The sequence below is a fragment of the Syngnathus typhle genome, linkage group LG11 (genome assembly GCF_033458585.1).
Source record: "Syngnathus typhle isolate RoL2023-S1 ecotype Sweden linkage group LG11, RoL_Styp_1.0, whole genome shotgun sequence".
Taxonomy (NCBI): domain Eukaryota; kingdom Metazoa; phylum Chordata; class Actinopteri; order Syngnathiformes; family Syngnathidae; genus Syngnathus; species Syngnathus typhle.
In genome coordinates this window covers 10,977,093-10,989,153 of record NC_083748.1, presented here as the reverse complement: position 1 = coordinate 10,989,153, position 12,061 = coordinate 10,977,093, and positions in this window count along the sequence as shown.

Genomic DNA, 12,061 nt, shown 5'->3' with positions numbered 1-12,061 from the left:
TCTAAATTGAATTAACAAAGATGTCACTGAATACTTGCATTGAAACGAGGCATTGTTGACATTTTAAGGAGCTGGTTTTTGTCCAGACATTTTCCATCCTTCACTTTGAGTTCATGGACTCCAGTTTTTTCTTCTCATTCTCACATTTTTTCAGACAGCTAACATCCAGAACCTTTAAAAATAAATTCAGTGTTCAGCTCTTTGCGCTGTGCTTATTATATCATGTATGACAGCGTCTGTGTTCAAAACAGAAGAATGTGAAGTGTCAAAAGTGCGTTAAGAGCCTTCTCGTAAATTACACAAAGAGGCGCGTGGGCTTGCAGTGCCACTGAAGAAAAATTGGACAAAGGTTGTGATCTAGGGGCCGCCTTTCTATCTGTCTGTGGGAGTGAGAGTGTGCTGCTTGGGAGCTGACTAATTGACTGTCCAGAAAAGCAGAGCGTGCGTTTGTTCAAACTCCCGCCAGCGGGCGGGCCACTTCAACTCCAAGCAGTCATTTTATTTCACTCGGTCGAAATGAAGACACGATGTGACTTTCTTGACAGTCGTGATCTCAACTGTGGCCCAACAAAAAACACGTGTCTGTCTATGCCGTCATATCTCGGATCTCATTGTGGGTTATAACAGTGGCAACGTCTGTGCCCTTCCACAATGTACATACACATGATGTCACTGACAAGACAGGAGCCAAGAATGACAACATAATGTCACCAGTATGGTGCTCTCCAAACGTGGTGTACATTACCTTTTTAGCATTTGTTGTCATTTTTTTTTTTAGACAAAATCAAATGATTTTATTCAGGACAGAAAGTTGGCTTGAGTTTGTCAGTAAATTGGATCTCCCAAGTTGAGCATTTGTGTGAGCCCCTTTAAAAGCTTTGCTGTCATTACAATAAGGCCAAACAAAAGTTATCAGCGTCACGTGATAACCGCCCAGACTGATGTTCAGCATCCCCACAGGCTTGTTTTGAATGACATCTTTCAAAACATTGAACCTGGATGAGTCATTTTCTGATAATAGAAATCCTTATCTGTCTGTCGCCGGCTTTTGTTTTCAGTCCATTACAAGGCTTGTGTATCTTGAGTAACAAAAAAGAAGTTATTTGATATGAAATGGAAGAAAAACAAAACCCCCTCTTCTGTCTGGGTATTTCGAGGTGGGTCACGAGCTCCACACTTGGTTGCCCACTGACACTAATCCACATTGAAAGTCGGCAGTCGCTTGAGACCCAGCAGCCAAAAGCAGGGGAAAACATAACTTTAAATTGCTGTGTACAACTACTTTTACAGCTGAGTGAACACTTGCAAGTCTTGTGTCATTGCGTCCATTTTTAGGATTATTTCTGGTCACAACTTCTGGAACTTTCAGTTTTTATAGATAAACAAGTTTGTCAATGAATGCTTGCTGAACTGAGGTCTTGTTTCTTGTGTGGTATGCAGTTCGCATTTTGAACGCCTTTATATTTCTCAATATTTGGGCCAATATTTGACCTTTGACTTGTGTCTCTGGATCTCTTTGACCAAGTTGACAGCTCTCAAACGGACTTTTGTTGTTGCTCTTTTCATGTAGTTGTGGCTCAACCTGAAAAGGCTCTGAGACATCCTCGCCACAGGAGTGCATCCTTGCTTCGCCGAGGAAAAAAACATTGCTGATTTCTCTGATCTGTCAAACTATCCCCTGGAGATGAGGTTTTCATCTCTATTTCCAATGAATGTATGAACAAAAACAAAAGACACCAGTGTTCTTCAAAGGCAGCCGAGAAGATCTGTAACATCAGTGTAGAGTCCCTCATTCATATCACATGAGGATCTCCCTGGAATTTTTTTTTCTCATTCTCACTTTTGTACAAGTTGCTTGCCGCATGTCATCTTCCGTACTGTACCACTCTCGTGGTGCCGAGGAGCATGTGTTGGTTCTGGTTTGGATGACCAGAGCTGGTATGTGTAGAATTTGGACTGAGGTTTTGTATGTCTAGGCAGTGGCTTGACCTCTCTCTGGCTCTCATTAGGCTTCTCGTCTCAGACAAGGAGACATGGAAAGAGGAAATGAAAGAGACAAAGTCACCATTGCCTTCTGTCCCTTCACGTTGTCACTTGGAATGCCATCAGAGAACCTGCACGTCTGTAAAAGAGGCCCCTTAACCATGGACTAACAGTATGGACTCAAAGAAAATAATCTCCTAACTCAGAGGGCGGCCATTTTGTTACTTGCCGACCACTGAAAATGACATCACAGTTGCTCAGGTGACAACTAATCACGGTTCGAACTGACTCAATAAAGTATTCATCGACGTGACACAGTCACGTGTCACAAAATGACCCCAAAAGCAAATAAGTCCTTTTTCTCTTTTGGTGGTTAAAGTGATGAATACAGTAGTGGACTTGAGTTAAAGAGTGAATAAATAACACTATGAGTAAGGTTGGTATTGGAAAGTGTTGCTGCGTGTGTCACTCGGAGTCATTAGCCACTTCCTCCTCTTAGCAAGCGCAGGCCATATGACCCCCGTAAACATGATGAACAGTCTGTCTTCAGATACCTCCTCAGGTTAACTCCAAAAAGGTTACATTTTCCCCATAAAGAATTTGTTTTATTGTTGAATAAATTCAACTGGACATAGACCTACTGTACCTCCTCTAAATACTCTGTGTGAGGAGCTCCTCATTAAATGAGTATTTAAAAGCTCTCCTCGCATCTTTCAGTCACGAATGGATTTTTTAAGACGTCTCAGTGGCATAGCTGCACATCGCTTAGCAAACACGTGACATTGATTAATGCACAGCAAGGTTGCTTTTATGGGGTTCACTGTAATGCCACACCGTAAGTTGGAGAGCATTAACTGCTTGTTCGACTTTAATGGAAACTAGGGACAGGGGAGCCTCACGTTTGCCAGCGTCCACTTCTCTCACGCCTTGGCCTACAAATCCTCCGTTTTCCTTCCTCCCTTACAAAAGTCATGCATTTCCCCTCCATATCTTTTAACCCTGACTTTTATAGATTGGAGTTTCCATGCATTGCTTTAGGGAGAAACAGATCCGATTGCTGCATAAAAAAAATAAAGACTTCTCTTGGTAACCTAAATGGCCTCAAATATCAATCACAAGAGCAAAAAGTACGTTGTCAGAATTTCATGATTGTATTTGTACTTGTGAATGTGAAAATGTAGCTCTATCTATTTTAAATTTGTCTAACTTTCAGAAGCTACGGCATGGGTGGAAGTAAACCAACCATTCACATCTACCGTATTACCCGCACTATAAGGCGCACCTAAAAACCAATTTTCTCAAAAGCTGACAGTGCGCCTTATAATTAGGTGCGCCTTATATATGGACCAATATTGAGGCACTACAGCAGGCGTGTCCAAAGTCCGCCCCGCGGGCCAAATGTATACATCTTATATATGGACAAAGTTTTAAAATGGGCCATTCATTGAAGGTGCGCCTTATAATCCGCCTTATAGTGTGGAAAATACGGTAAATGATCACCAATACAATTTGAACTGTAAAAAAATAAAATGGCATAGTGGGTAGCGCATCCAATAAAAACAAAATAGCAGCACTCGGAGCTGATCCAGTGAGTTGTGGCAAGGGCTCATTAGAGCTCACACGAGGCGCGGTGTTACTATGACTCATAAAACAAAACATGGCCACAGCTGTGGACGCTGCTTGTGTATTCAGTCATGTTGTGCATGAAGGTGCTTGGTGCACTGAGTTCTCCTCAAATAGTCCGACACTTCTTGCCCATCAAAGAGGGGAGCGTACACCGAGGGCCAATTGTTACTCATCTGTCAAATTTCGATGTATCCAGTCAGAATATCTACAAACTTAGTCACAGAATGACTTCTGTAGCGGAAATAGTGATTCAGGGCTTGAATACAAATGGGATCTTTAGGATGACCACCACATTCGTATTTTATCGCTAATACATGTTGGATGAATTAGTAATGTGATTAATTTGCATTTGAATGTACATATTCCGAATACACGTAGTGATGGAAAATGACATTTATCATCTACTATATTTTAAATTCAAGTTATAATACACATCCCATATTTTTGCCAAGCACTCATCTGTACTGTAATATCAAAACAAATATTCCTCACTTTTATTTTGCATATTTGCAGACTCAAGTACTGCCAAGTGACGCTTATCTATTCCCCGTGCAAAATAATCAGACATCCCACGAGGTTTGAATTCATCTGTGTTGCATCATGTCCCGGCATCTGGGACCATTTGTTTGCGGCATTTGAAGCTTTCCGAGGAGCGGATGGAACCTGAGAGCCTCTTCTATTCCCATGAGTTCAGGATGTGCATCATCTCCCCTGGTCCACCACGCACTCACGCACGCCGCTTTCCACAAACTACAGCAGATGTTATTGAGTGTGCGTTTGTAAATATTTATTTGGGGGAGCCGTCATTGGATGGAGGCGTTCGGTCGATTGGGTTGCAGACAGATCCGCAAATATTGTTCTTTACATTCAAATGCGTATTTACACAAAGACTCTCCATTGCCCTTCAAAAATTCATAAAGGAAGAGGGCGAAATGCCCTCTTGATGTAGTATGAAGTAAATTCTGATGTCTCGGGGGAGATGAGCAAAAACATTTTTTTTTTAAATTTAGCTCAAAGATCCCTTCTTCCTAATGAAGATTAAACAGGCATGCTGACGCTAGTCTGTTTGGATGCGAATCATTACCACAGCTAATTACTAGATTAATCAGCCAAAAGGCCTATCTTCAAGGCATCTGATCTCCAAACTGATGGAAGATTAGGATGAAAATCATCTCGTGTTTGGATACATTGTGTATGTGCTGGTTTTTTTGGTGTTCACACAGTGTAGATGTGATATCAAATGTGTAGATGTGATATCAAACGTGTCTCTAATAAGCAATAACGTGACGAGTGATCCAGGATCTTTATTGGTTCCGAGACGTAACCAAAATACATCCAAATTTTAGGCCGCACCTTTTTATTATGGTCAAGCTAATATTTTATTTCAAGGGTCCTGACAAAAAAAAAAATATTTATTTATTTATTTATTTATTTATTTATTTATTTATTTATTTATTTATTTATTTATTTATTTATTTATTTAAAATGAATGGATGGTAGAAGCTTGTAAGTTGCAAACAGATTAATATTTCATTTGGTTTTCCATTCCCAGAAGTGTGTGGGCCAAACGTTGAGATATTCCATCCAGCCAACTTCTAATTCGCTTTTAAAACATCGTTCACCCAAAGATGGCATGGATCGTTAGCTCACATGAAAGATCGGCAATTCATGAAGCGGATTTTTATACAAGCATGTGTAGTGATCATGTGTGTGGTGATAACAGCCCATGTATGATCCAACATTTCTCATTAGCTCCATTCCCACAGCTGGAGGAATGGACCGAAAAAGATAGCCGGCGCTCACACTTTAATTGGTTCCTTTGGTACTCCACATTCGCTGCATGGAGCGCAGAGCTGGGCCTCAACATCGGGGCCTTGCTCTGCCATGCTGGGTTGGTGTGTGTGTGTGTGTGTGTGTGTGAGGGGGGGGTATGGATTGTTCTTCTGTAATGATAAATTCCCTTTGTTGAAGCCAGTCAGTGAGGTCTGTAGTAGTGGGTGTGGCTTCTCGCTGTGAAACGGCCAAACTGTTTTTACATATACTCGAGAGTAGCCACAAAACATGGCACCATTTTTCTTTCTTTCTGTGCAATGGCTGCCCTCCCAATCCTCATGCCGTCTTCCATCTCTCTGCTCTGTGTTAGCACGCATATATTCTCACTGGAGTGACATGGTGAGAGCTTTATCGGTCAAAATGCAGGCCAAGCCTCTCCCTCTCGTGTTACACAGGATGGCGACTGCTCTGTCTGCGATGACCCAAGGGTGGATGCAAAGCTAAGCGTCAGGGGGCTTAAGTTCCAGTTATGGCCATTAGAAAACACTCGCTTCCTGTTTTATATGCTTTCTGGATCCATTTCAAATTGGGCTCCACTGAGTCATATCGTGTATGACTGACAACACATCTGATACGGGTGGCGCTGTTTGTCCAATCGGATTTCAGCCACTATTTGCTGCGATGCTGATCTCGTAATCAGTTGCGCTGACAACTAATCTGACCACAAAAATGACATTAGAGGCACATAATAAAATGCCTAAAGTCAAGTCTCTTGTCTTTGTATGTGTACAAATATGGTTGAATAGAAAACTTGCGTAAGAGTAGTTGATGTAACATAGTTGATTATTAAATGCATAACACATTCTCAATCAAAATGGTCTTTACTCGATAATCCGCTAAGTGGCTGGCTATTTGTGAACAGGCCCAGAACCTCATTCTTGGACCAAGATGCTTTCTGATCAAAAGCAGATGCGCAAAACAAATCAAGAGTAAACTCTAAAGATGACATGTGTCAAGCCCCGTGTGGCCAGATGACTTGTGCATCTGATATAAATTAATAAATTCATCGGGAGATAACGGAGGGACTATGAAGTTACGTGTGTGTGTGACTTGCGAGGTCAAACAAAATCCGCAAGGACGAGATGAGATTCATCCCATCCCTATTCTCCATCCTAGCACAACAAAAGCAGTCACTTGGTATTCCGTGCGGATAAATTGCGTGAAGACGTCGGGACCCACAGCAAGGAGGGGGTCGTTTTCATATCAGGCATGGCTTTACATCTGTCTGCCTTTTGTTTTGAAGCCCAGATGGAATCTTCACGCAGGCAGCTAGCCTTCAAGGCAATAAGGGCCGATAACAATGTTTGATGCCAGTTGTAACTGGGGACAGGATGCAAGTCTCCAGAGACAAGCGTGTAATTAACAGGCTATCATAAGTCTAAACAATGTGAGGCCACACGGGAAACACGCTCAGATCGGAATGGTTCGATTTCACAGGCAAAGGAATCACAAATATTTTTGTTATGTGTTGACATTTTGGTGTCAAATTCTTGGACTGACTGATCATATAAAAGTCTGCTTTAGGGTCATAGTTCAACCTCCAAATCCATCCAAATCTGTGATTGCATTACATAAGTAATAATGACAAACTGGTACTAAAAGTTTTATGATGTCAAGATTTCAACTACTTTCTCAAATCGATTTTGAAATCTGGAAAAAAAGGACAAAAGGCCCCTTTATAATTTCTGTATTTCATTTTCCAAACTAAAATGAAACATTTCCAGATTGACTCACAGTTTGTCAAAGATACAAAAACGATCATAGTTTGCGCTGTTACTTTTAAAACGACTACAAACAAAAGTCTCCGACGGAACCAGCAGTCGTGATCCCAGCGGCTTTCCTCCTCATCAGCGTGCGCTGGCATCGCTCACACGTTGACATAATGCTTTAGTGAAGCATAAAGAAATCCCCAGTAATAAGGATATACACAAAACACATGTTTGCCTTGTGCCTCTGGAGCCTTAATCACGTTCACTGACAGCATTACAAGACCCGTGTGAGGAGAACGCTGGCCAATATTCACTTTTCCTATTACTTAAAAAAAAAAACATTTGACCTAATCCAGCAACTAAACGTTTTTTTTAATTGAGTGTGAGTCAAAGCTGAAATTTCTTGTGAATCGATGACCTTAAATGTGTGTCCATGTTTACAGAAACGTACCGGAGGTCATCTTTCCAACCGCGCCGAGTGGACGTCACGCTGATTCCCCGACTGGCAAGAGGAAGAAAAGGACCAACTCATTTAAATGCTGAGGTAGGCCTTCCCCATCAGGGTCGCTTTTCCGCCAGCCCCGTCACTTGGGCTGAACCTTTTCTCCCACTTCACCTCTTGGAAAAAAATTGGAACATCTACCTCAAAACATACAATGCCCCAAACCTTATTTTGTGGTGATCATGAATACAAAGTGTCTGTTTGTAGGACATCGGAACACTTTTTTATCTTCTTGTGCAAATTCTCTCCTTCATCTGCTCTGGATTTCGGGAGAGTTGCAGGAAAACTAAATGCTTTGTTGAGCCTTGTCTGAAAATGTGCGTAGGACAATGAGGTGATTATTACTGCGCTGAAATGCTCAGTGATGCCACGTTGCTCGAGTTGTTATCAAATGCCAGCATCTGTGAATTAGCTGCAGAACAGGTGCTTCATTCTTATCATTGACTCACACACGCACACACACACACACACTGCTGATGATTGAATGTTTGAGGTCAAAGTCATTTAATGACACTTCTTTGTACTGCTGACATTTTCGACTGTTGTTCCCGCTAATTGGCAAATCACGTGGGCATCGGTTTCAGCGCAACCCTTTGGAATATTTTGCTCTAGTTTGGTGTATTGTGAGGTATCAATAGTTTTAAAAGATCTTGAGTTTACCGTGAGTAAAGTAGCTATTGAAATAAATGATCCCATATTTTGTATTCTATTCTGGGGTTTGCGAGCCTTCTACTGGATCATGTCAACTCTTCCGATGGGAATAAATATTTGTTCGTAGAGGCAATTAAATAGTTACTTGCAGTATTTAGGGTGTAGAGATACAGATGAAAAGTGCAACGGATTTATTTGACCATTTTTGTAGCCGCTCATATGAAAGCTTGAAGCATCATCCTCAAACTCCGGTTACCATAGTAACTTGACAATTAATATGAGCCTGATCTGAGAGGCAACATCAACATGGCTCGGATCCAAGACATAAAAAAAGGCGTGCCAGACTCACATCAGCCTCACCCAACCGCTGAACGCTCGCTTGGTCTAGACACTTAATGCTGGATTCTGACTGCAGCGTGGTCACCATGGATACGGCATGCTCAACGCCAATGTCTTTGCTACGTGAAGGCCATGCTGCCTCAAATGCAACTCGAAGCATCTGAAATAAGTGTTGACTCTTGGCCTGAAGATTAATTGCAATCCAGAGTTTTATTTAATTGTGATAAATATTCATTCACTTTTTTATTCATCATCCAAACCGGCAAAATGGTGATGATTTGATCTGGATAATTGATTGTTACAAAATGGCATGTTAGTTAAGATTTTCCACATTTGCTTGTGAACACAACCAAAGAAAATGCAGTCCAACCTCAGAGTGACTTTAGAATTCAGAAGACAAACTTTTATCTGCCCTCTCCTCGCCTCTCTTTTATCATCTATTCCGTTTGTTTGGTTAGTCCCCGGGAGAGAAAGTGCTTGGATGGAGAAACTCATTTATTGCATCTCGCTGTCAGTCTCCATCAAATCATCATCCTCCTTTCCGACTCATCCAACCATTCTCAGGCTGTATTGGTTCAAAATATGACCTCTTGAAGATAGGACTAGATTTTGCTTTTGTTGTTGTTTTAAATCCCTTGAAAGCATTCAAACTAATTGCACCTCTTTTGAGTACTTCTGTAAATAATCCACCAGTAACCGACGGCGGCCACATTTTCTTGTCTATGGATTTCCGGCGTCTCGTCGATGCTTGTGATGTAAATATGGACACAGTGGGAAACCTCTCGGTTGGAGCTACAGGTAGCGTTCAACCGACAATGCGTGTGCGTGTTTGTGTGTGCGCATCCCAGGTGGGGGTCACGCATAAGAAAAAGGGAGCTTGAGCAAAGAGTGAGGGTCAAAGGGACAAAGAAGGAAATTCGTCAAGCAGGAGTCAAAAAGGCAGTTTGTTTCCGTGAACCCAATAACAATGGCTGGGATTGTCAAGTGTGTGAAACGATGACTATTAAGATCACTTTTAAGATGATGGTCTTTTATTTTTTATTTTTATTAAAGCCTTGGTCATTTAAAAAAGCCTTACTACTGCATGGTGATTTTTTTTAAATATATATATATTTTTTAAAGACCTACTATGCATGGTCAACCCTAACCCTAGTTTGAAACCCAACTTCAAAATCCCACCCTTCTGTCTTCTGACTGGCCCAAATGACAATAACAATAATAAACCTGTGGGGGAGGGGAGGGGAAGGTGGGGGGGGCGTCACCATTTGAGAACAGAGGGCTATTGAGAATCTAAGTGTACTTCCTCCAGGGCTGATGTCGGTGCTTGTGATTTTGCGCAGCTTGAGAATATTTACCTTTCACACAGTGTCAACACTGATTCAGCGCAGAGGAGGGTCAAAATGAAGTCACCTGCTTCTCAAAATATCCATTATATTGTGCCCAATATATTCATAATTTAAAATGACATCGCATGCGTACACACGCATACCAACCGTAGCACGAGTTTGTTTGTACAGCTTACATGGTCCGATTTCCCTTACTCATTCGATGTGCGAAAAGTGGAAGGAAATCAAAAGCCGTTTCGTTCACGTCGACTGTCGTGGCTCGCAGTTCCCTCGTGTTTGCGGTCTGCGGGTGGGTCCAGAGTTGCAGTCAGCCTGCAAAAGTGAATGAAGCCCAACCAGTTGCCAAGAATAACAGAAGAAACTGCTACTCAAAGGCACCAAGCACACGCTAGACGTAAATGTCGGTGGTCCAAGTGTGCTCGACAGCAAGGAGTGGCTCACTCGATTCTGAGTGATCACTCAGCCAGAAGTCTTTAACCTCACCTTCAACCATCCCTTCCTAGGTTATTTGTTCTTTCACTCGTTAAAATAGCTCAACTTTGTCAATTTTTGAATTAGACAGGGAAGAAATTATGATTCAAATACTTCCACTAACTCCTCTTTCCTACGTAGATTAGTAAAGTTTCTTGTATTGAAGTCATGGACTCGTGTTTTGCAGTGGTCGAGATATGCCGCTTCTTTTCTCATTTAAATGCTAATAACTTTGAGGACATTGCGCCTCTGAGTGAAGGTGAAACACCATTATGGACGTTTTGAGTCATTTCAATTGCCGTGCTCGTGCTGGAATGCGGAGGGTGGTGGGCCCATGCAGTATGCTTGCCATCGACTACTCGAATATCATCTGCATCCCAGCACGTTTTAGCACAGTGAGAATAAACAATCAGCTTTTACTGAACTCTTCCGCCTCAAAAACATTCTGATCTCTTGAAGCCCGTAATAATCCGAAATGTTGATTTACCACCTGCCATTTGGAGACGCCCCGCAGGCAGAGCCCTTTAGAAATCACAGCTCCCATCTCAGCAGGAATGTGCGTTTCTCGACGTAACTTTAAAACAATTTCATACACGATGTCAACGGTAGGGGTGAAACATGCACTGGCAAGATGTTGATCAAAAATATTATGGTGCAAGCCTACTTAAGAGCATGGAGTGTTTGGGGTGATGTACACAGCTCACCTTCAATTCGCATCAAGCAGAACGTGCCTGCAAGTGTCGATGTGCTGCCAAGGCTGACAGTTGACACTTTGGATCCTTTCACGGGACTTGAATAGATGCAAAATGTGGAATGACTTGGCTTTGTGCAATCTAAAGGTCTTTGCCTCTGGAGGATTCAACTATTTATCTCAAATAGAAAAGTTGTCCAGAATGTGCATGATGTCTTCTGGCAGGAACTGGACTGATTCCTTTTTGGGCCAAGTGGCTTGGAAAAACATTCTTCTTCTATGCTGGGTCAGTTTGAAGATTGAGGACTTTGGAGCCAACATCCTGCCTCCGTATGGAAGAAAAGATGAACAGGACAGCTCCCTTTGACCCCATTGAGGTGACAGCTGAACACCAGACAAACTTTTTTTTTCTCACCTCAAATGGGCTTGATCAGCTGCATATTAAAGAACCAGGTTGAACTAGAATTAGGTGCATGTAATCTGAACGGAAGAGGACATAGAATGGATTGTGATTAAAAAGAGGACAATCTACGTGAGCAGGTGTTCAATCATTGTATGAATAAAAGAACAAATTAAACTTTTTATCATCACTTTCAGGTTGGCATCTAAATGAATAACATTCCTTGCCCTTTTCTTACCAACAAGTAACCCAGATAAGGGTTTAAATTTGTGATCATTTCAAGTGGCATTCATGACATTGTCTGTGCTCTAATTGAGTCAAATGGATTTATCAAAATGTCATGCTGTGATAACCTTTTTAAAAATACAGACTGTCATTTAAATGCCTTTAGTTGGGGAAGATTTATTTGATAAATGAGTAGAGTATCCTCCGAAGGGGCGGGCGGCTCGCCTCGGCGTTGCCCGCCCCCGTGGGTGTGTTCAGCACAAGCCGCCCGGCCTCCGCATCCAC